The sequence below is a fragment of the Struthio camelus genome, chromosome 1, assembly GCF_040807025.1.
Source record: "Struthio camelus isolate bStrCam1 chromosome 1, bStrCam1.hap1, whole genome shotgun sequence".
NCBI classification, from domain to species: Eukaryota; Metazoa; Chordata; class Aves; order Struthioniformes; family Struthionidae; genus Struthio; species Struthio camelus.
This window is the reverse complement of record NC_090942.1, coordinates 188,845,873-188,870,016: the sequence shown is the minus strand read 5'-3', so window position 1 is coordinate 188,870,016 and position 24,144 is coordinate 188,845,873. Positions and strand designations below refer to the sequence as shown.

The 24,144-nt window shown below is 42.0% G+C and overlaps 1 protein-coding gene across 4 annotated transcripts in view; it reads left to right on the top strand.

Moving 5' to 3' along the window:
- The window catches only part of ELF1 (E74 like ETS transcription factor 1), a 92,514-nt gene that overhangs the window by 17,341 nt on the left and 51,029 nt on the right, over positions 1-24,144 (top strand). Inside the window, exon 1 of one of the 4 annotated variants that reach the window (XM_068929705.1) lies at positions 7,613-7,745. The exons of 1 other annotated variant lie outside the window; for it this stretch is intronic. The gene's annotated coding sequence lies outside the window, so the exon portion shown is untranslated. Of the gene's footprint in view, positions 1-7,612; positions 7,746-9,114; positions 9,612-12,018; positions 12,298-24,144 lie in introns of those variants that run through there. 2 more of the 4 variants (XM_009672469.2, XM_068929710.1) reach the window with 2 other exon arrangements.

Below are 24,144 nucleotides of genomic sequence, written 5' to 3'. Positions count from 1 at the left end.
CCCTTCCCCTATCCTTTCTCTCTGTACAAAGGCCAAATAATAATAGTAAAACTAACATTGTCATGCTGTAACTTCTGTGCATATCTGTATGCTTGTCTCAGGCTATACCAAGCACTTTGTCTGTGAATAATAGCATTCCTTGCATAGAAACTTTTACAAATACAAGCTTCATTCTTGATTTGATTTTATAATGATAAATATAGACATGGAAAAATTCACTGTGGGCACTTGTACTTTTTTTAAATTCTGGGATGTGTTTATTATTCAGAAATGTGTTGCAACATCCAAAAATGTAATGAGTGACTCACAGGATGAGAAAAGGAAAAATATAGTTAGAACTTTTTAATGAGGATTCCTCAGTGGACTCCAGTGTCCCAGTTAAAAAACTGCTGTTTGATTGTATAAAATGCATCCAGTCTTTGCTTTTAGGATCCTTCTGCGTATATTGGCCACATAGTTTCACTTGGTATATATTTTTATTGATTCTTTTGCCTGATTTTTATTTTCTGTCTTATATCAGGGATGACAAAATTCCGGCGTACAAAACAAAAAAACAGAAGAGTATGTTTTGAAATATTTCTGATTTTTGTTTTTTTTAAGTGTAAGAAAGGGAAAGAGCAAAGGCTTTAGTGATCTTTGTTGGCATAGTAACATCTCTAATAGTTTTAGACTGAGCTTGTATTCTTAAAAATTGTCTCTGCGAGGACTCTTGAGCAAATGTAACTATCCCATTAAAGGAGTAGAAGTCTGAAGGAGTTTAATAGTAGGGAATCTGAAACTTGCCTTGTGGGATGATGTCGGACACTGCTCTACTTGAAGAAGCAACACCAATTTCTTTCTTGAAAGATTGCTTCCTATTCTTGGAAAATCTCATATCTTTTTTTCTTTTAATTGTATATTTTTGCATTTTAACAGAACTTATTAATTTCACTTCATATTTAGCATCCCCTCAACTTTGTGTCTTTTTTACGCACTAGCAGGAGACCTATATTTGCTTAAAAGAAAGATGCGCATGAACCTGTACAAATGAGTAGAAGACCTAATACTTTTCTTTCAAACTAACTGTATTCTCAGATGATCATTTGCTTTGGAAAGCCACATATCTAACAAAATCTTACTGCAGTCAGAATTGTATGGCTTCGTATAAAAACAGCGTGTGTGTTTAAAGAATTTTTCAGTGCTGTTACGCATACTGTCTGCAAATTCGGCACACCAGTGTAGTGTTCCTATGCCCTTGCTGGTTCTCTTGGGACATCCAGTAATTAATACTGTATAAAAAATTAGGTCGTTTTGGCTTTGTTTATTGCAAATATGTAGCAGTGAAGAGTTGTAGTGAGGTGTTCTATAGGTAAAGTAGCATTTCTGTCGCAGTCACTGTATTTGAGTGCTAAGTAGAATTACGCTGTCTTCCACCTTGTCCTAGATACTAGTGTTTAGATCCTAGTGTTTCTGTCTGTCTTTTCAAGTACTAAGCTCTTCTAGATTAAAAAAGAAAAGGATCCAAGTAGGATCAACCCATTTGTTGGTATCAGATATTTTTCTCTACCCGTTTACTTCTTTCTCTTTCCATTGCTTGGCTTCTTTGATGTAGGGCCCATGAAGGAGCTGGTTCTAGGATCAGTACTTAAAGGCATAAGGGATACTGGCCTTTTTGGATCAGTTTAGTGTCCCAGACGGAAGGATGGGGAAGTAGTAAATTGAAATCTATCAGAATAGAGGTGAATAAGTGATTTGGGTTTCAGGATCATTAATGTATTTCATCTTAATTAGTCATCTTGTCTGTCCAAGTGTTGATAGTGACAATGTTAGGTAAGGCATAGTGATTTCTATTGTCTTTCATCCAAGAAAACCGGGTAATGCTCCATGTAATTTACAAATATCAGCAGATTGTGGTTTAACCCTTTTTACTGCATGATTTCTGAGGCTCTAAATTCCACTGCAAGAGGTAGTACGTGCTCTAAATGCAGCCCGCTGTGTTATTTTTAGTTTGTGCGACTGTAAAAGCTGTGGGTTTAGCAACGTGACTTCCGTTGAATTTACAGGCAGATGCATTTGTACGACATCAAATCACTTGCAGGGCACTTTGTAAAACAGGCACACAGGAGGAACGCGGCACCCGAGAGCGCGAGGAGGGACAGGGGAGCAGAGCGGGGCCAGGGCTGAGCGGCGAGGTGCGAGTGGCTGGCTGCATCTCTCCCCAGATAACATACCTCCTCCAAGCTCTTCCCCTCCACCCAGGAAACGTGAAATGGTGTGATTTTTAGGGTGCAAATTTGCCGTATTGCTGAGCCTGAACCAGGCTAGTGGTTCGTTACCGCCCGCAAAAGGGAGGTCCCCTGTCTTTGGCTGGCCTGTGCTCATCGCAGCCTTTTCCGAGTTGATTCAACCTGCTCACCACACAGAAAGCTGCCTGTGCTCCCCACCCACCCCTGTCAGCTTTCTGTCACTTTTATGTGTTAAATTGGATCGGGGAGGATTTAGCAGGTACCGCACAGATCGAAGACAGTACAAGGAGATGATGGAGAGAGAAAAGTGCAGTTGGGTTGGTAGAGAAGTGTCAGGGTGAAGCTATAGCATACAACTTCTGGCTGAGACTGGATCAGAAATGATCCTGTGTCAGAACTCTATTTACCGCCTGGGTGTCTGCAGTTCTTCCACTCTGAAGTCTACTTACCCATGGAAAGAATATACTCTCCTTTTCAGCCATTCTCAGAAGCGCTGAGAAGTGTTATTTCTCAGCTGAGGCAAACCCATAACAAAAGCAGGAAGGAAAGAGCAAGGAAAAGTGTATACATAAGTGGGTTTTCCCAGATGCTTGTCATTTCTGGGACATGACCTAGGAATACCTTCAGGTGATCCAAGAAGACTTTGTGCAAGGCTATGCAAGGTCAAGGGCTTGTGGCTGTGTGGGATGTTGCTGTGCGTCTGGCGAAGGCAGTGACCTTGCCAAATCTATGTTCGCTAGGAAACACTGGAGGCAAACTTGGAAGGCGAGAAGGAATGAGGTTAGAGCTCCCTGGTGCTCGGTTCTGAGCCCATTTCATTTCAACCTCTTCTCTCACTCCTTCTACTCCTTAGGTATAATTTCTGGAGGCTTGGAGTTTCCCAACTGCAAAAGACTTGTGAAAGACTCTTTTGTGTATTTTGAAAGAAGACACAGCATTTATTGTGAGAAGGATTCCAATTAAACATAGTACCCACATACCTTCCCTCCTAACCTGTGAAAAGGATAACGACCTGTACACGTGCTTTTTATAGCACCGTTTTTCCTTTCCTACAACTCTAACCAAAGTTCAGAAGACCATTACAGTGAACAAGTAGTGTTTTCTCTCAAATTTGTTGTGTGCTATAGTCAGCTTATCGTGCAGTAAAACATCACTGAGCCATGCTTTTAAATTGCAAATTAAGAGCTGATAGCCATGTGGGCTGTGTTCCAGCTACATGAAACCTTAGGTTCCTAATTTCTCCCTTAGAGATGTGATTTTACTGAAATCTTGGAAAATGCAAGAGGTTTGTAGATTGCAAGCAGTCTTCTTAAAAATAACAGTTATCTGGTCTGAATTTAAGACTAAGCTGTTGAATACTGCAGTGATGAGGACTTTCCTATACCTGATGTCCCATGACAGAGACTTCCTTTGTGGCTAGGAACAAGCTACCTTATAGCCTCCTGACGGAGTTTTTCCATGTGTAAATATTCAGGTCATTATGCATTTAGCAGTGTTAGACTGAAACTATTGTGTTTTTTGTGACACTTGCCCCCGTGAGAGGTGCCAGTCCACAAATCCTAAGTATGGTGACAGTAACACCATGATAGGTATATATTATGCTAAACTGTTGTAGTAGTACCAGTACCATTTCTTAGTGTTGTATACAAGGAGAAAGGAGGGTGCAGGAGTTAGGGTGGAAACTTAAGATTTGCGTGGTGTCTTCAAGTGTCACCTTTAAATAGACAGTGTGGTCTTGGGCTTGTCACTTGGTTGTTCTTCAGTCTCATATCTGTGACTGGGATTAATAATGCTTTTATCCTGCAGAGATGGCGTGAGGTTAAATACCTTGCAAGCCTTGAGATGCTCAGAAGCTACAAAAAGAAGCAGAAGTTCTTCAGATTGGATTTTTATCTAGCACCAAGCCGGAGTTTTCCCTGCAGTCTGCTGGGGCCCAGAGCCTGGGCGAGTGGACAGTGTGAGCCTGGTGGGAGTGGGGAGGTGACCTCTCCCCTCACAGCCCTGGTTGCACATCTGCATCTGCTTTGGGAATGGCACCTCCAGGTCCCACCTAGCCTGGGGGCTTGCTAGGCATCTCATGTAAAGGCCTTATGCATAATATGACAGGGAAATGAAAATGGAGAGAGGAAGATGTGCCTGCATTTCAGGTGGGGCTGGGTATCTCCTGGTGCACATCAGCCTGCGTGGCGCCTCCTTCCGAGCCCGCACTGGCCCGGCATGTCTTGGAGAAGCAGCTCATCCCTTCCCTTGCCATGCTTGCCCCTCCGTGCAGGTCTTCGGGCAGAAAGCCCATTTCTTTCTCAGAACTGAGAAAGGGTGGAAAGGCTGTGGGTTTTATGGCATGCAATTACTTTTTGACAGCTTTGGTGCTCATGCTTCCCTAGAGTACTGAGCCCTTTTTATGAGCAGGCTCGTGGCTGCAATGTAATGCAGAGCTGGACTTGGGCAGTTGTAATCAAAGGTTTATAACATGGTTTCACTCCTGCAGATCTGCAGTTTTCCAAATGAGCTAAGGAGGGACAGTGATGATCAAAGTGGCTTCCTTGGGGTCACGCACGAGGCCAGCAGAAATGGGACCCGAATCTGGGCCGCTGCCATGCCACCCGGAGCATTGCCCACTCGGCTGCACTGCTCCCTTCCAGGTGTAACCCTGCATGCATTTTTTTGGGAGGCAGGGCCAAGGAAAACTTGAGAATTTTATTATACATTATTTATTTATTTGTGCAGCATTAACTTTTCGGCTGGTCGGTTCCACAGTCTGCTTCGCTGTGTGGCTGCACAAATATTTGCACTAGGGAAAACAGTGAGGGGAGTAGCTTGACGGGATGAATATGCAGCCAGGACGGAGTAGAGGATAGAAGCTGTTTAAATTGGCCTACGTTGTGCAGTTGGTCAGTGTCTAGCTATGTCTTTTGGGCAAATGATGATCTGAATTTCACGGAGACACTCATCCCAGCAACAGGAATGGTTAATTCTTTTAAGCCAAAATTATAGTTCGAAGGAAACGTGACGCAGCTTCAGTGATGAGCATCTCACCTGCATTATCTCTCACTAAATACGTTTACATTTTATATATGCTTTTAAAAAAATTTTGCTACCACAATTAGCTTAGAAACAGTGAGATGTTTGTATTGCTTGTGCTTGTACATCACAATGAAATGATTTTTAAGTCTAGCTGATTGCCTAAAGAAGTGGGTTTTTTTCCCTGTAAAACATAATTATTAGACTCACTTTAATAATTAAAACGGTACTCTGCCTGCGTCCGTGTTACTGTTTCCTTGTGCACCTGGGTCAGATCTCTCCCCTCAGCCTCCCATGATTTCCAAAGGGTTTTGCAGTACGAGAAACAGAAATACTTTTAGATGCAAGGCTGAAGAGAGAGAAACTGAAATACTTTTAGATGCAAGGCTGAAGAGAGAGAAACTACATCTGTTGCAGGAGGTGGAAAATATACAACGACTAAAATAACATCACGGTGTTTCCTCCACATGGCCTTTTTTCAACTGAGAAATATAAATGAAAACATACTTTGATGAAGAGCTGTGGTGAAACTACTGTGGTGGTAACTTAATTGATATCTTTACTGAGTAAAGTGATATACTACTGCTGCTCTGCTTGTTCTGGTTTCCTTCAGATCCTCCCCTAAAATGGGCTGCAAAGTAACACGATAAAATATATCTAATGAAATAATGCCTGAATATTGCTCTTTAGACAGTAAACTGGGAGCCAGTTTTGCCTTTGTTTTGAGTGCCATACAAACCATAGGGACTGAATTACTTGCAAGTAAAAAGAAAATTTTCTTCTCTGTTATTAAGCATAAACAGTAGTTAGAGATTTTAATGCCCATAAAACAATCAGTTTTCCTCAGTTAGCCACTTGTTGGACTATTGTTTAATTATTCCTAGGGGATGTTTAATTACTGCAGCATTTAACCATCTTTGGAATTATTCCATTTATTAGAAGCAGCTTAAGGTTTTTATCCACCGCTCTGTCCAAGGCCATCTCTGCTTCTTTCTTTCCTCCCAACTTCTTGCCCTTGGTTACACCCTCTTTTTGCCTGCTTGATTTTGGGTCTTTGCAGTCATGCCTTCCCTTATGGCCAGAGTGGTTTCCAAAGCAGTATGTTGGACTCTGTCCTTTTTGAAATTGGCTTTAGTGGAAAATGAGTAAACATGCCAGCTTGCAAGCACAGTGTGCGCTTACCCTTCCCATTAAAACAAAATGGAAAGAATTCTGTTCTCACCCTCTATGCAATACTTTTGAGACCGAATTTCTGTCAGGTCTTTATGTCTGTTTAATGAATTTATAAACCCCATCCTAAGCACTTAGATATTCTCCGTTTGTGTGTTGGACGGGTTGGAGCATAAGCACATTGGTCTATTGTTTATCGGGCATAACACTGATCTACTGTTTATTAGGCACAACATTTAATTTAAGAACAAAGGGAGCATATTGGAAATCTATTGGGGATTCTTGAAAGCCTCGGGGTTTGAGTGAGATGCATGTAAGTACTCCTGCTGACTTCATTAAAAACTGCACATTGAGTAAAATTTCCCTGTGAGATTTGGGCCCTCAGAAGTTTAATTTTTCCAGGGTTTACCGGTTTAGTGCGAGCAACGCGGCTTTGGAATAGAAAACACCAGATGTTCTGTAGAAATGTATTTATTTCTCATAAAAATGAATAGGGTAGGATGTTACATAATAAAACATACTTGCCTTGACTGAGGCACGCTGTCTGTGCGCAGGAACACATTGGGGCACACAGCGTGCTACGCCGGGAGCCGGCGTTTTGCAGCCGTCGTGACTTACCTGCTGTAATAAGCTACGTAAGAAAACGCTTGCTGAAGCTTTACGGTGTTTTGAGAGTGGAAAGGTGAGGTTGGAGCTGTTAGTCCAGCGGGTTTCACGCGGCCAGCGGCGCACGGACGACGCCTGATCGCGGCGATGTGCCTTGAGGCACAGGCCTGGCTGCACCTGTCCCGTCTCGCCGGCACCGCCGAGTTTGCTACTTCCCTTCAAAAAAAAAAAAAAAAAGGGAAAAAAATTAAAAATAAATCAACCCCTTCCCCTTCCCCCCCCCGCGGCCCTCCCGCGCTTTCCGGGAGTTGTCAGCGCAGCGCAGCGCGGAAAGGCGGCGGCCGAGCCGGAGCCGTGTGCGCGGAGCGCGGTGCCGGGTCGGCCCCAACCCCCATCCCCATCCCCGCCACCTGCGGGCCGGGCCGGGCCGGGCCAGGCTGGGCCGGCCCCGCGGAGCCGCGGCCCCCGCCCGGGGCGTGCCGAGCCCAGCCGCGCCGCGCTGAGCCCGCCCGGCCCCGCGGTGACTCACCGGCCCGGGCCGGGCACCACTTCCCCCCCGGGCGGCAGGAGCCATTTTAACTGCATGAGGCCGCGGGGTTTCCCGGGGCGGCGGGGACGGCGCGCCCCGCGGGCCAGGGGCGACGGGCAGCGGGCTGCGGGGCGGCGCCGCCGGCGCTGCTGAGCCGGGAGGACGGGTCGGGTCGAGCCGAGCCGAGCCGGGCGGTAGGTGCTTCCCTCGGGGCTGGCGGGGAGGCGGCCACCCGCCTCGTCGCACCTGGCTCTCGGGGACGGAGGGTGCGCGGGTCATGCGGGGCGAAGGAGCTTTAAGTATCTCCCGTGCCAGGAGTTACTTTCGTCAGCCGTCTGAGGAGAGGAGGAGAACTGCCTGCTGAAGTACAGCAACAGGGTGTGCTTTGGCAAAAGTAAACCACAAGTAAAACCGATTATTCCCATGCATAAGCGCTCTGTGAACTACCAATAACTTTTTTTTTTTTCCGCTTCTTTTGGGTTAAGGGCTGGTTCTGTTTTCCCTTAATAAGCATTAACGCGTTGCCAACATTTACAGTTTTGCTGCGTTTTAGGCGTGCTGTTGTGTGTGAAACGTGTCAATTAATATCTTGGGCATGCTGCTGATTTGACTGCTTTAATGACGGCTCAGCTGGCTATCTAACATACGAGTCTTACTTCCCCCCTCCCCCCCCCCAAAAAAAAAAAAAACTCCGTTTACGTTTACATAGATTTACTTAGCCTATAGTGGAGCATGTTCCAAAACGGTTCAGGTAAAATTTTAGTAATTAGCACTGCGGCTTTGAGCGCCTTTGCGCCGCTTAAATTTGCTAGTTGACTCTGGGCTCCTTTAAAATGGCAGGTTTGTGGTTTCGAAAGATGGTTCACTCTTCACACGCACCAGCTTGAACTGAGGTTCTGTTTCTGCTGATACAAACTGATTCAGGTGTGGGTGCGTGCCACTGTATGATTTTAAAATAGAGAAAGCTGATTTTTTTGTACAAAGAAAAGAAAGGCAGGTGCTTACCTTTTTTTTTTAAAAAAAAAAATATTGAAAAATGATAATAATGGAGGGTTGTGTATGTGGCAGTGGGACAGGCCAATTGTAAAATGGGGTTATCTGTAGTTGTATTGGAACAAGAAACCCCTCGAGGTAATTGTGCTGTGTCAAATTGCTTTTTAACTTTCAATGGATGAGAAATACTTTGATACTGCAAAGTTAATTACAGACTGCTGAACACGAACATGATATTTCAAACAAATAATGAATGCGACTGCCTTGTTTATATTTGAACAGAAAATTACACTGATATCTTTGGGAGTTTTATCTGAACAAGGAGCTTTGTACCCTATGTTTCAATCTTTCGGTTGAAAAATAACTTGAATGTCTTAAGTTGGAAAATCAAATAAGGGGGAACTAAAACTGTTATGCGTGGGGAATCCTTTCCAATTTGCTGTATGATGCCTACATTTGACAAGTATAATGGAGTCTTGCTTAACGCTGTAATCGGCTACAGGGGAAGGAGAGAGGGAGGCAACCATTAAGTAAATGGTCACGTTTAGGGTGAGGCCATTTCTTCAGTCCTTTCCAGTGTTCGCTAGTATCTTCCTCCTGCACCTCAGTGTGTTTGTGTTTTTACTGCCTTTGGATTTTATGTTTTGCCTTTTTTCTTTCTTGAAGCAACAGCCATTGTGAGGGTTTGGGGAATTTATTTGGTGCATCGTCTCACTCTGAAAAATCCACAGAGGAAATGATAAAACTGCAAAGGAACCATTTGAGAGGGAAAAAATATTGTTTTGAGTAGGTGGTACAAGTTTCTTACAGCAAGATTCTTTAAGCTGTTTGCGTTTTTTTTAACATCAGTTTCATTTTTGGACCTTAGAACTGAGGCAGCAGTTGTCCGCTGTACTCACAAGGGACGGAGGCAGGAGCCTCCTTGTCCTTAGCTCCTTTCTCTACTTTCCTCCTGTGCTGGACCCTGTGGAGTCCTCCCACCTTAGAAATTCAAGTTAGCCTGTCCTATGTCAGCTCCCGGGCTGCAGCTGTTTATCTTGTGCAGAACGCTTTTTCTGTGCTAAAGGGTAAGTAGTTGCGGCTGCTGCTTTCTCTTGACCAGTGCTTCAAGGAGGAGCGGTTCCTCTTTGGAGGCAATGCTGCCATGTTCAGGGGCTTGTGCTACTGCAACGGAGCTACTCCAGAGACGTCTGGGGCGCAGTGGCAAAATTAGAAGAAGCCACTGGAAATTCTCTTGAGCCTAACAGATACCAGCTTGAACAGATTGCACTTTAGGCGGGAGATAAGTGGGTTAGAAGTGAAACAAAAGTGGCCTTTTTTCCCCCCCTTATTTTTATAGCTGAAGCCTCTGTTTGCCTCCAAAAAAAAAGTCTTTCCCCCCCTCCTCCACCCTAAGACAGGGATCTTTGAGTTTGGTTTGAGTTTGTGGTTGTTGAAAGATGTGCCATATCATTTGATGCCAGCTAGCCTGGACAATATTTGCAGACCTGTGCTTTTGAAGTCCTTAGATAAACTATAGAAATGCCTGTTTTCTAAAGTGTTCTTTTTTTCCCTCTGTTGAATATTAGAATTGCCAAGTCCATAATCTTGGCGCTTAAACGAGAAAGAAAAAAGTAAACATATAGATTTTAAGAACGTTGTTGGCCTGCTGTAACCTGATGTTACAGTATCGCTGCAAACTCATACTTCAGCGGTGTGTTTTACTTTTTGGACACCTGCATGAAAATACGCAGGAGGTGTATAAGCGCATCCTTTTTCTCTCTCTCTCAGTTGAGCTGCCTTTGAAAATGGGGACTAAAATAGAGATGTATTAGGTGAGTCGATAGAAAAGACTTTGCAACAAAAATGCAGGATTTCCCTTTATATCACCGGGGACCCTTTGATCTACAAAACAGCTTTCACTTTTTGCAACTGTTAATAAAGGTTCCTGAGCTTTCACAGGCAGATTTTGTTGTTTTCACTGACAGTTTTGGTAACTGGCTCGAGTTTTGTTGGGTGTGTGAAGAGCAGCAAAAACTTTCTTCCTCCTTGATGATTCAGTGCAGGAGTGGCAGGAGGTGGAGTTCATGTTGCCAGCCTAGGTTATGATCCACTCTGTAAGCACTGAAACTTCACTAAAATAAACCAGTGATTTACCATGCTTATCCTTTTAATGCTACTAATGTGCTTTAGAGATTATTTGCATTCTTAAATCTTATTTAAATGTTCCTGGCCAGATAACGTATTTGACAGAGACTATACATACTGAAATTTGAAGTCCTTTACTTATCAAAGGTCTGCAGCAGCAATGTGAAATGCTCTAGACGTTTTCGCCCTCCTGACATGGAGGGAGTCGTCTGCGTAGAGGTAAAAGTGATTTAGTCTTCCGTATGGGCCTGTCCTCAGGCAAAGCTTCCAACTCTGTCAGTCCTTGCACTACAAGGAATCCATGAGATAGGGACTAAAGTTTATGCATTCCTACCTTGATGTGTTTTAGGCTTTAACTACCTAACAGCTATCTTTAGTGATGAATTGTATGGCTAGAGCTCAGGTCATTTATTTGTCCTTAAAGAGATCAGTCAGCTTGGGTCACATGTGTCTTTGTACTAGGTTAAGTTTCTAATACAGAAACTGTGGCCGTTTTGTTAGCCTCAAAAGAGCCTTCAATTCTCAAACTTTTAGTCAAATTATTTCTTTCCACATTAGGAAAAATACTCAGGATAACTTGCTAGGAGTAGGAATGCCAAGTATATAGGTTGGGAACTGTGGGAGAGGATTGTATCTAGATGGATTGAATGTCCTTGTCTGCTTCTGTTGTTAGATGTTTTCTTCTCTTTCTAGAATACCCTGTATGTAACTGATCATCAACATTTTTGTGTCAGCCAGTGAGCTCTGTGTGTGTGTGTGTGTGTACGCATTTATTTTGCAAGACTATTTTGCACTTCTTTCTGAATGGTTAGTGCTAGCATATTGTCTCATCACTTAGTTTGAGAACTCCTGTGCTTGCCTGGCTTATTGCATATGTTAGTGGGTTGGCTTCTTTTTGAGCGACTAACCTTAAGTGGGCACAGCATAAACGTCTTGCCACGTGAGGATGCTCTTCAGAACTGGGAGAAAGGAAAGACAGCTTGAATGGTTCAAATTGTTCTCTGTTGTTGGAAGAAAATGTTAACGTATATTGTGGCTATATACTATTTCGTCACTGTATCTTTCTCTAGATGTACCTGTGTTGTGGACTGGACCTTTTGACAAATTTAATAAAACAGGTTAGGAGAGAACTACTTCTGAGCTTTGTATCAAGTCACTTCTGCTATCCTCCACTTTCTAGTTATCTTGCTGTTTGTGCAGTTTTATATTGGAGCTACAGAAAGAAACAGAAAAATGTGATTGTGAAACTGCAGTTACAACTTGTGATACCTAGGGCTGCCTGCTGTCAGAAAATTAATTTTTAACTTGCTCTTCCAAGCAGACTCAATTTCAAGTTAAAAGCAAATTCACAAGGATGCTGTCGGTTTTCTCCTCTTTGTGCGTGCTGCATGTGAAAGACTAGATAATTTTGGAGCTAACAAGAATAATTTCTCAAGGATGTGATGGTATGGCTTGTTTTAATGCAGGCTGTTCTTCCAACCAGAAGATCCTCTTAGAAACAGCTCTCTTGAAAACTGTGTCGTGAAGGTACCAGGAGTTGCCCGTTGTCTGCTGAAGGCAGAATTTGGCCTGACATGTTCCTGGGAGGCATTTTTTTTTTTTACGTTTTCCACCCCTGTTCTCTTGGTATGTTTGCTGTTTTGTGCTGTTACCCCTGCTCCCCCCCTGCCACCTCCAGTGTCTTTGCTCTATATTTGCTCTATATAACTATTCACACTTTTAACAGTGGCTGTAAATTAAACATGGGAAGTGAACAAGGGTACTAGCTACGAAGGAAACAATTGTTACATGTTGTCAAGTGGAAAGTGTGTCGAACCTAGACAAATTACAAGAATTTACTTGGTTTGCTCTCCATACCTCTGAACCACTTCATAGAGAATTCTGTGAGCTCAGCAAGGCGCTCCAGATGCCTTTCGTATTGTGTTATTAACGCAGTGGAATCCTACTTTTTCAAAAAAAACCAAAAAACAAAAAACCTTTGTTTGTTTCAAAAAGAGAAAAGAAGGAACTATAGAGAGGAAGTGTCTATTTGGGGATTTTTTGTTAACGCAAAGGTGGTTTAGACATATGAATGAAAATGAAACTTTCTGTGTTGAGAAACAGCTTCAAGTTTGTTTGAATGCTAGAGACAGCTTGCAGCATTTTTACAAATACCGAACTTTTTGCATTCGAAAGGTACGCTTCTTCTAGAATCAGCAAACACCAACATTGAAATAAGTTGCCTTTGAAGCAACTAAGAGAAATAGAATTTTAATTTATATGATGGAGCTGTAATATAGGAAGCTATTAAGTTAAACCATTTAGTAATGTACTATGGAGGGATTTCCTGAGAAGAAGACAGAGAAGAAAATTACTATTTTTAGAATATTTTCCTAAGCATGTGCTTTTGAAAGACACATGCATAATTATACTAGCCTTATTTAATACAACATTCAACTATTTGTTTTTATGAAAAGCTAATTGTCTTTTAATGTAGTCCTTCAAATGAGCAGTATTAAATGTTGTTTCAGTGGTAATGGACTATAAATCATACTTCTAATATTTGTTACTGTTGAAATTTTGGTCAAACTACAAAATAAGGGCCTGATCCTGCAAACGTTTTAGTAAAATAATATTAAGTTTTGTAGAAAAGATTTCTAACTATAGGGCTTCAAAGTATTAAAGGATGTTAAATATATTTTATGCATTGATTCTGATGTTCATAGCTTTTAAAGCTTCTACATGTCCCATGTTCAGCTGTGGTTAGGAAACATTTTAAGTTTTACTGCTAGAAATATCGAACATCTGAAAAGAGCTGTGACATTGTTGTATTGATATACTAGGATTAAAAGTGTGTGTATTTGAGGGGAGAGACAGAAGCAGTTCCTAGCTGCAAATAGCTAGCTGGGAGAATAACCACTGCCCTTTGAGAAGAGACCTGGAACCACTAATCTGTGCGTACTGCACTAATGTGAACTGTGAGGGTTTTGCCTACATCCTCTTTGGTTGTCTGTAAAAAGTTAATGGGAAGTTTTGTGAGTTTACAGATTTGTTTTTGTTGCTTTATGCAAGAATCTCTATTTAAGGTAAAATCAGAAAAAGATTAAAAAAATGTTTCGATAGACTGTTCAGAGAATTCAGCTTTGTATTTTTTCAAGGCTGACAAAGGCTGTATTTAAAGAGCCTGCCGTTACATCGCCTACTTGGGAAAAGTCTGATATTTATGAACTAGATGGGCAAGTGCTATTAGTGTCTTCATGCTGTCTCTGGTATCTTCACACGTCTTGTGCTTACCCAGCCCCTGTGCACGTTGAGGGTGCTTGGGCCTCATCACCCCAGTTGTGTGTTTTCACTCATAAGAAAAGGTTATAATAATGTCACAACCCGCATCGCTTCACTGCGTATCCTGTTAAACCCACGCAGCAGTGGTTTAAGTGGACGTGCCTTGAAGCCCAGAAGGAAGGTTTGGACCAAGCGAGTTGTAAATCCTTAAACCGCTTGCCTAGCGAGACGGCATCTGCCAAGGCCCGTAGTTTACCCATAGGTTCCTGACACAACGGTAGGTTGTACTGGTTCAGCTCCAGTTGTGATCTAAACTCTAGGCATACGTTTTGACACGTGAACAGCTGCATGCAGACTTACACGGGTATAACTTGTTTTAAACTTACCTTTAGCTAAATGGATAGAGGTTGGGCATGTTCATGCCTACATGATTCCATGGCTGAGGCTGTGAGATTGCTCTTTCAACTGCCTCTGTGCTGCTTGAAACGTACCGCCTTATTTTTTTTCTCATTGATAGCATAGATTTTTTTCTTAGTATCTTGTTACCCACCTTACCCATCTGCTATCTGAAGTGTTTATGTGAGCAATCCCTTGTCTGCTTCGGGCAAAGTGAGCTGAGGTAGCAAATTGGCTGTTTGTGCCATGGGCAGTAAGGTGGCCCATTGAACCAGGTTAGGGCTTGATTGGGGAGCAGTCAAGCTGGGGGATTTGTGGGAGCGGAAACCATAAGCTGTGGTTGGGCAATAGGGGGAGGGTGAACAGCGCAGTTGTCCTTGGAAGAGGACAATTGTCCATAGCCTGGGTTTCATCAAAGTGGTAATTAGGACAATATTGCAGGAGCAATGAACTCTCTTCTCTGCATCCCATTTAAACTCTCTCAACTTGTCCTTCAAAGGAATTGTCTTGGGTAAAACAAGATCTAGATCCTATAGAATGAGAAGAAAAGTCTAACGAATAAATTGGCTTTGATGAGAACTATGTAGTGAGGTAGCAGTTGGTATCAGAAAATGGGAGGCAAAGATGTTTGCTTGTTAGTTGTGGAACGTGTGCGAATAAAACCCTGAAACATTTTTTGGTGGGGGAAAAGGTGTAGGTTTTTTTTCATGTTGTACTTCTTCCTTTGGGGAGAACAGGGGGAAGGAGGCACAAAGACGAGAATTTTACTGTTGTAGGTTTTTAAAAGAATGTTGTTAACTTTTTGCTTTGTTAAAAATGTTCTAGCTATTCCTGTCTGCAGATCAAGTTATTGAAACGAAGCGTGACCTTTGCTCTGAACCTTGAAACAGTGCGAGAGGAAAGCAGGTGTTAGAGGGGTTTAAGCCCTGCCTTTCTCAGCCAGAAAATGTTAAGATAGATCTGAAACTATAAAGATGCAATGTTCTTACTAAGAGTAAAAATGTAAGAACTAGAAAGAATTTTAGAAGTTCATTATGGTCAGTTGCCAAGAGCAATGCTGTGATGAATTATTAACTCATTGCACTGTACTCCCTCTTAGTGCAAACAGAATGGCTGGTTATTGTGCTCTGCTTGGTAAGTCAACATTGTAAAAAATTCTTTGGTTATCTAGAAAATGTCTTCTTTGGGATGTTTATTAAAGGGACACTATAGGATTAAAAAATATGTTCCCCACTATTAAATCTGGTTAAAACAAATAGAAATAAATCCATGAATGCATTTTTTTCCTGTCTGCTTGGAGCCTGGTCAGCAGACCTGTTTTCTTGGTTTCACTTTTGCACCTCTCCCTGTATGGTGCTTTGCTGAGGTGCTGGTGTGATTCCTCCCACCTCCCCAGAAAAATACACCAGTAGCGAGGCGGTTAGATTAATAGATTTGGAGGCACAAAACAAGTTGACTCATAGCTGTTCTGCAGGAAAAGCAGTTCTGTGGAGACCGCTCCTCCCATGCTAGTAATAGCCAAGTTAGATGAAAAATGTATAAGCTGGCTGTTCAGAGCACTGTAGTGCCTTGCTGCTGCCATGCAGCAGCTTCTTCAAGGTTATTCCCCAAAATTTTTGGTTTTCTAAGAATTGGGAAATGCTGATTATTATATTTGGTTTTCTTAACTTTTATAAATGTAAATACCACAGTATTTTCTTTCTTATTTTTGGTAAGATGTACAGAGCTTGAAAACTTACACAGTCTTGAGGTGCCCCAAAAATCAAATTAATTTATGAATGAAACCCCTACCTTTATTTTGGCCCTATAATTGTGTTACATTAATTTTTTTGGCCTAATTTTGTGGTGGACAAATAATATACCAGAGATGATGATGTCTGTCGGTATAGCTTCTTCTGTTACGCTCGGAGCTAATAAATAATAATGTAACATGAAAATAATACGTATGACTGTCTTGAAGTATTTGCTGTAACAAAATTTGTGGTTCATTAGTGGAACACAGATGAACTTTCAGGGTTAAAAAGAATGTCCAACTTCAGAGTAAACCATTTCTGGATCAGTGTCAGCATCCCTGCCACCCCACTTTTCTTAGGAAAACATCGAATCCTGCCAGTACATGTTGCAAGATATGACCAGCGTGACTTACAAACTAAGAAGCGAATCTATAAAATGCTGTTGGCTACATAGTATTGTTGGAATCTGAGATGGAAAATACTTTTTTTTTTTTTTTTCAGCCCTCTAAGTCCTTCTGTCAAAACAGCAAAATTTAGTAAGGTTCAGATCATGCTGCAAGGCTTTTTTGTTCAGAAAGGCTTTTGAGCAACTGTTACTTTGTATTTTTTTTTTTTTAATTTGTTGGCTGTTTGGGGTTACTTGAATATCTGTCAAGAGTGGTACTTGTGTTGTAAGTGCACATAAGAAATCTGCAGAAGGGAGCTTCTGCTCATGTTCTTCCACTGGCTTTCTGTTGGTTTCTGATGGGTCCTGTTTTTACGACTTTTTCTGACTTTCAAGACCCGGATGAAGGCCCAGCTACTTCGAAGGAGTAACCTTGTCTTTTGAACCGCTCAGCAGCTGCAGTCATTAGGGATAGCCTGGATGATTACAGAGCTCAGACGGGAGCGTGTGAAAGTTGGAGGCAAAACGCACTCTGTTGAAGGAACCTTCTAACAGAACAGCTTTCTAGGTAGAGATCAGGAGAATTTGCAGCCCTGTCATTTTCAGAAAATATTGCAAAGCACTGAATTTGAGACAGTTTTTACGCCAAAATTGTTGGTCAATATTTGTACGCGTTTCCCGAAAAGTACTGTAGCCAGAACATTAAGATGGAGAGTCTTGGTCCCATAAAGGGTGAAACTGCAGAAACTAGACTGCAGTGGTAGATGATAGTGTTAAATCTACTAGGTATCAATTGTTTTTGTGTGTTTTGACTTAATATACTTGAGTGATGTGTCTTCTCATATTTTAGTGGGAGACATTGCAGATATTCAGGTCAAAATTACTTTTGCTCAATTTTATACCCTTATGACAAGACAACTGGCCACTGAAGGGGCAGAATACGAGGTCATCTTTATTTCTCACTCCACCCTGAGATAGGTAGCAGTTCTTCAGACTGACTAAGGAGAGAAGAAAGTTTCTGACAGGCCATGTTATGGGGTAATCTGGGACTGAGCAGAAGACTTACTTAAAGAGAGGCTGACTGTAGCATATTGCTCTCTTTATATATGTAGGTATACATTATATAAAATCTGGATATTACAGGTATGCATGCAATACATACAAATATGCATTACAATATGTATAAAGTCTGGATATAAAAGTGGTTATTACAACTGTGCCAGTTTCTGCTTTTTACTGAAATTTTGCTTTGTCTAGCAGCTGATTCCTTGCTTGCTTTAATCCGTATTGGTTCTTGTGCTTTTTCTTTTGGTACTAAAAACTTACTGTTTCCATTTTGTGGTAGGGTAATGGGTATTAGAGGTAGAAGAACCACCATCTTACACGTCCCCTTTTCTAGGAGAGGATGGTCCCATTGGGCAGACGTGCTGGGCAAGTTTCTCACCAGTTTGTTTTCTGCCATTGGTTGTGGTTCATTTCTGATCTCTTGCTGGTTGACTTACTGATCTATGAAGTCGAATGGTTTGGTTTCTTGATGGTTTAAAAGCCAGTCTGAGGAAAGCCAGGCCCTAAAACCTCCAGAGATGGACTGGGTGCTGTCCCGGGCCATGTTTAAAGAGAAGCTGCGACCAGCGTTTTGTATTGTGTCATGGTAGACTTATGGGGCCGCGCTTCAGTAAGCTTGACTTTATTACAGCTAATCCTGCTGACTGCCTTTCTGTGTGGGCATAACTTATTTCCCGCTTTTTTTGGGAGAAGGTGTCACTGAGCTCCTCCTTGTCACGTAAGGCCGTAGCGCTTGCAGGACAACAGGGTGGTTCTGTAACAAGGTTTTGGGGGGAAAGATGTAGCCATGAAGGCAGGAAACACTTGCCGTTTAGTCCTCATATCTGTGTCTCTGCTTCCTGTCAGTTAAACCACGAGCAGGGGAACAGATGCACCGAGAGATGACTCTACTCTAGTTTCTATCACGGGCAGCCATTGTGTAACAAACTGTACTCTCAAAAAAACTATTAATGTCTATGTACTTTTAATTTTATTAGCAATCTGAGACCCTTATTTAGATACCGGAGAGTAAAGGCTAGAATTTAATTAGTTCAAGAGAAAGCAGTACGTGAAGTCTTGAAGCGTAACTTTGAAATAGTAACTACGGGAGTTATCACTAAAACAGAGAGAGCTGAGGTGCAGTACTGCTATTTCACTGCTATTAACACAGAACTTTTTAAATGCGTATGAGAAACAGAAGGATTGTTTAGGCATGAAATCACACAAATTCATGAATGTCTTTCTGGACAGACAATTGCCATGTCACTCGACCCTGTGAGGTTTTTATCGCAAGATCCCGTAATCTGCGGAGTTATTTATTTTTCTGTTAATCCACTTGTGTATTCACATGTGTTTCAGGAAATTTTGGGGTTTCGTTAAACAAGTTGCTACAAGCGTACTCTGAAATTTCAAAACTCCCCCCCCCCCAAAGACCTCTACTTAGGAAGATAGTTTTGCATTAAATCTCATGATTTTTAGAGATTTCCTTCATAATTATTCAGTTACTTGGTGTTGATTGGGTTATTACTTTATATATACGTAGACATATTATTAGTTTATGTGTATTATTACGGTGTAGTTAACTTATCACATCTAGAACCCTAAGAATATCTTCAGCAGCATCTGATTTTGGAGAACTGAGTACTCTACACATCAAAATCATATTAGAACTGAAACTGTGTGGATTACGGTTTCTGCCTTTTTGTCTGATTTGATACTCTTTTCTTCCTTCTATGATAGACAGTGTGACGCCCAGATTTTTTTTTTTTTAACTGTTTATTTGCTGATCAGGCAGCATTGAGTTGGGAGATTTCTTTCCTGCATCGTAAAATGTTTGTGTTATGTGTTCTGTAAGGTACAGGTTTTCAATCTGAGCAGTCCAGCCTCCATATGGGGAGTGTGAAAAGGTTGCAAGGAGAGTAAGATCAGATCGGGAAGGGTTTTTTTTTTTGATCTGACTTCTTTTGGTTTGTAAAGCAAGTCCATCATGCCCTGTGCTTAAAGTGGGGAGGAGGTGGTTACGAACGTTGGAAGCGGTTTTGCGCTCAGCAGAAGGGCTGCTCTTGCAGACGCCAGCACCTCTGATAGCCCTTGGTGGTTCCTCCACTCCGTTGAGACGTGAGCTGCTGGCTCCTCTTGAGTTTCTCCAGGGCCAGGAGCAAGTATCACAAGGCCAAAATCAGGGCCCTTGCCTCTGTGAAAGGCACCAGCTCTGGAGCTTCTAACATAAACTGAAGGCTCTGCCTTTCACAGTGGCAGGATACTCCTGCTAATTTCTTTTCTTTTAGTTTTGAGCCTTTTTTTGAGAGGAAAGGTGCAAATGAGGCTTGCCTCTCTTGGGGAGGAACACGTAGTAAAACCTCTGAGAACCACTGCTTTAAGACTAGAGTGTCTTGACAAAATGTGTGATGTTGTTTTTTCCTCACCCGCCTATAATTTTGACATTAATTTATTGTGTCATAGCAAACCACATTTGGTTGGAAATTAAGGCTTCACATAAAAAGATAAAAATATTTAGCCACAGGAAAAAAGAGGAGGGAGGCTGGAGGATGAATGAAGGATGAATTAGAAAATCTTTGAAGCCAAATCTCCCTTTGCTACCTTTTTTATGGTAATAGTTAACATTTTCCACTTTAACCTCAGCTTTCTCTTGTTCTTTTTTGTGACTGTGTGCAGGTTGAATGCCTTACTGGGAGAGGGAAGGGTAGAGTGGAAGCGATAGATAAAATGCTTGTTTCATCTCTCACGTCTATGATAACTTAAACTTTTCTGAACACAGAGTTGATGTCTGCTGGGGTGCTCCCTGCCTGCTGAGGCTGTGGCACTGTGAGAGAGGCTGGAGTGCTTACTTCAGCCACACCACGCTTATTTTCTTGGAGATCTAAATGAATCACGGTCTGGATCAGCTCCTGATAATTCAGGCAAGTCAGGGGACTGCCTAAAGGCACCGTGGTTATGCTGAGGCTCTATAGTGGATGGAAAAAATTAACCTCTCCAGGGAGTGCAGCCCACCTTTTCTCCTATTGAAGACAGAGAAAACCTTGAGCAACCAAAGTCCTTTTTTTATAGATGTGCTCGAGTCTCTTGGAGTTAAGTGAGTTTAGAGAACTTGATTGTAGAAAAGTCCTACTTCTGTGGGTCAACTGAAGAAAAACTCCCACAAAAGAAAATTCTTTCCTGACCGTCAAAGCTGTGTCAGTGCATCTCTGCCCGATTCTTTTCTGCTATATGACACCATTGGGAGTTTCTCTTTTGGGAGGCATGGATGAATTTGGGTAATGGCCACATCCAGTCAGCACCAGAGAGAGTGTGTGTGTGGCCGTGTGAACAAGTATGTGGAATATAGTGTCTTTGTCCTCTAAGCCTGTATAGTGAGAGTGATAATCTTCTGATCCTACAAGCTACATATCAAAATTTTTATGAGCATGGATGCCATAATATCTGTATTGCTCATTCTGGGGAGCAGAGGAGAGGTGGAAAGACGGCTGGGGGAAGAGTGCACAAGCAGGACGTTGTGGTGAAGTTGCGCTACTTCCTTTTGCAGGAGGAGACCAAGCTGGGTGCGCAGCTCAGCCCCAGGTGACCGGGGGATTTTGTGTCCCCTGCCCGACTCAGCCACCTTGCCTTTGTCCGCAGCTGGGGCATCAGGTGTAGCAGGAGCTGCAGCTGAGCAGTGCAGGAACCTGCAGAGCTGCCACCCCTGACACGTAACTCAGTTCTGCAGAAGATGTAGGAACTTGCATGATGAAATGAGGAAGGGGTGGGGTTTGAATTTCTCCACACGCACTCTGTGGGAGCTCCGAAACTTTCCAAAAGACCCTGCTGTTGTAGGCCTTTTTGAATAGGCCATATATGTTTTGCATCGAGTTCATTAGCAGCAAATTCCTGTGTCTCCCAGGAGCCGGTGTACGCTCGTACGAGAGTGACTTGGGCTTCACTTCAGTGCAACCGTTTCCCCAGACATTACGAAATGAGAAGTACTGGCCTGTCCAGACGCTGTCTTCCCTGGAGGGCCCTTTACAGACCCCGCTTCTTTTACCACATAACTCTTAAGATAAATATTTTTTGCCTTTTTTTTTTTTTTTTAATTAACCTTGTTGGTCTTTGACTCGTGTTTCATCAGTGTTTAAAACCCCACGATGAGAATTGTTAGTGTAGCAACAAGTCAGGAGATAATTTATATTCTCTTAATAGCCAAGTTCACTAGTTTGAAACTCCCCAGACAAATAGTCTCCCTGCCTAATCCTACCCTATGCAAATACTTTAAAATCTAAAATTTAAGTTATGCTGATCTGTAAGAAGAAACGTTCTTAAATAGCTTAGAAATATTAGTTTCCATCTTAACCTACATAGGTGCAAGTTAATGTGTTTATTACTTTAATTACCATAGACCCTATAAGGCGCACATGTTTTCAGTGTAATCTGAGTGGGTAAATGGCATTTTAGGGCACGTGAAAAAGTATTATCTGACTTTTAATTATGGGTTGAGTGAACATTCTTCCCCACTGCAACTGTGGAAGTGTTCTCTGGTCTTGCATGGTTTTTAAAGGTATGCTTTTAGATGCATATTTCCGGCTTTGGTTCTTTACCTAACATTTTGCTGCAGACATTTGTTTAAAACAAAGCAGATCTGCCACGTGTTGCGTCCTGGATACGTGTTCAATATGGCAGAAATGGCTGTGCTCTGTATACCGTGATGGTCCTCCCCTGTCCCCTCTAATCTGAGTAGCCTTCTGCACCTGCATGATTTAACCCAGCCGTGGCCTTTGGCCAAATTTAATACCGAACATACTGGTGAAGGGCATGGCTATCTTGGAAAACAGCGTAGCCGTGCAGGGAATGTCTGACTTGGCGAGCACCTGGAATCTGAATATTATCTCTTTAAAAACTGGCTGAAATTAAAGATACATTGACATCAGAAATGAGAGAAACATATGTATAAGTCTGTACCTCTCAAACCTATCACCTTAGCAATATAGATCAAGTGAGTTAATCAAGTGAACAAGCTGATGGGGAAAGAATTAAAAAATACGGCAAAGATGAGGGGGGAAAAATGAACCTAATATCTCCCTGCAGGGACAAGGGAGAAATGTCAGGAAGTTTTAAAGAAGCAGTTCTACACCTCTTTCTAGGTACAGTGGTGAAAGGTATTGGATGTGATTATTGGGATAACCTGCACATAGAGCTCTTTGTATGTGCTGTGCACTCCACACCCATAAGTGACTGGCTGTCTAGTAACAAGGTGGTTTGTGTACCAAACAAGCTGCAGCGAGAACCTAGGGTTTTTTGTTTTGTCTTGCTTTTTGAAGTCCCTCTGGCTATGTGATGCTTACTCTTTCTAACGAAGACCATGTAATATTCCTGGTTGTGTGTGTTGGGATTTTTTTTTTTTTTTAAGTAATTTCCAATTTCAGGGACAGTTTTTAAACTACTGTTTTGAGAACATTCCTTGAGTTCAGAGCAAACTGGCTGGCAGGTGACTTTGCTCTCTTTCCTGCGTACTACAGAAGAGTTTATTAACTGTGTTTACTTGAGCATATCTGAGGTATTTTCTTACTTCATACTATCTTCCTTGGTGAGCTGTGACCAGGAACACAAGTACGAATTATCCACGCGGAAAGCATGTACCAGTTCAGAGCTATGACTCATACTGCCAAGTGAAAAGTGCAGTTGCAGCCTTCTCACCCAAATGAGTTTTAGCCCTTCGGTGAGACTGTTAAGTTTTAAAGCTCAGCTCCCTTATTGTATTGTTTTCATAGATAAAACTTTGTTAGCTCTTTAGCTGGTTTGAGTTGCAGCTACAGTGATCCAGAAAATATCATAAAATAGAAATCAAACGGGAGAGTTCAGCTCACAAAGGCCTGATGCCTTGATTTAGGAGTCTTCCGTGAAACAAGACAGCGTGGAGTTTCCTTTGTTGTAACGTTTAAAAGAACAAGGTTATCATAGCTTTTATGAGTTCTTGAATTGGGGTCTGAGTAACAGCAAAGAACACAATTAGGCCAAAAATAGCTGAATGCTAAAAATCAGTTTCATTAGAAAAGGCTAATGGTGATATGAAAAACCCAGACCTGTCTGCTCTGGAGCTTACTGGGAGGGTATTCATAAATTCTAACTGAAAAATCTTATTTCCCTATCTGCTAGGGTTTGGTACTTTGTACCTCTCCTTATGTTACCTTTCGTTCTTGTTTCTACAGGCTTTTTTGAATCAGGTATTTCTACTTGTGAGATGTTATGAGGTGTTGTCACTCACTCTAGGGTGTTCTTTTTTGAAAGCTTAGTGCAAACATCAGCTTGGTGATTTTCACATACTAAGATATTCAGCTATGTTTTGTGAGTGATTTACTGACTGAGCTCTGTCTCTACTGTCCCACCCTCATTAATAACCTTGTGACTGTGTTAGTACTGGATTCTCCAAAACCTTAAAAATAAAAATTTCACCATACTACTTGTCTTACTTGGTGAACTATGTTTATTTCGAGAAGAACTAATGTGAAGAATTACTTCTGGTGGTTGTGGCTGAACAGCTGGCAAAATTGACCTGTGGAGATATATCAAGAATCTGCTTGTTGTGGCACCTTATATGAACTGTGCTGTATCTGCTTCCAGACTGGAGAAAAGAGATGTTCTCTTGCTTACTGGAAAAAGCGGCGC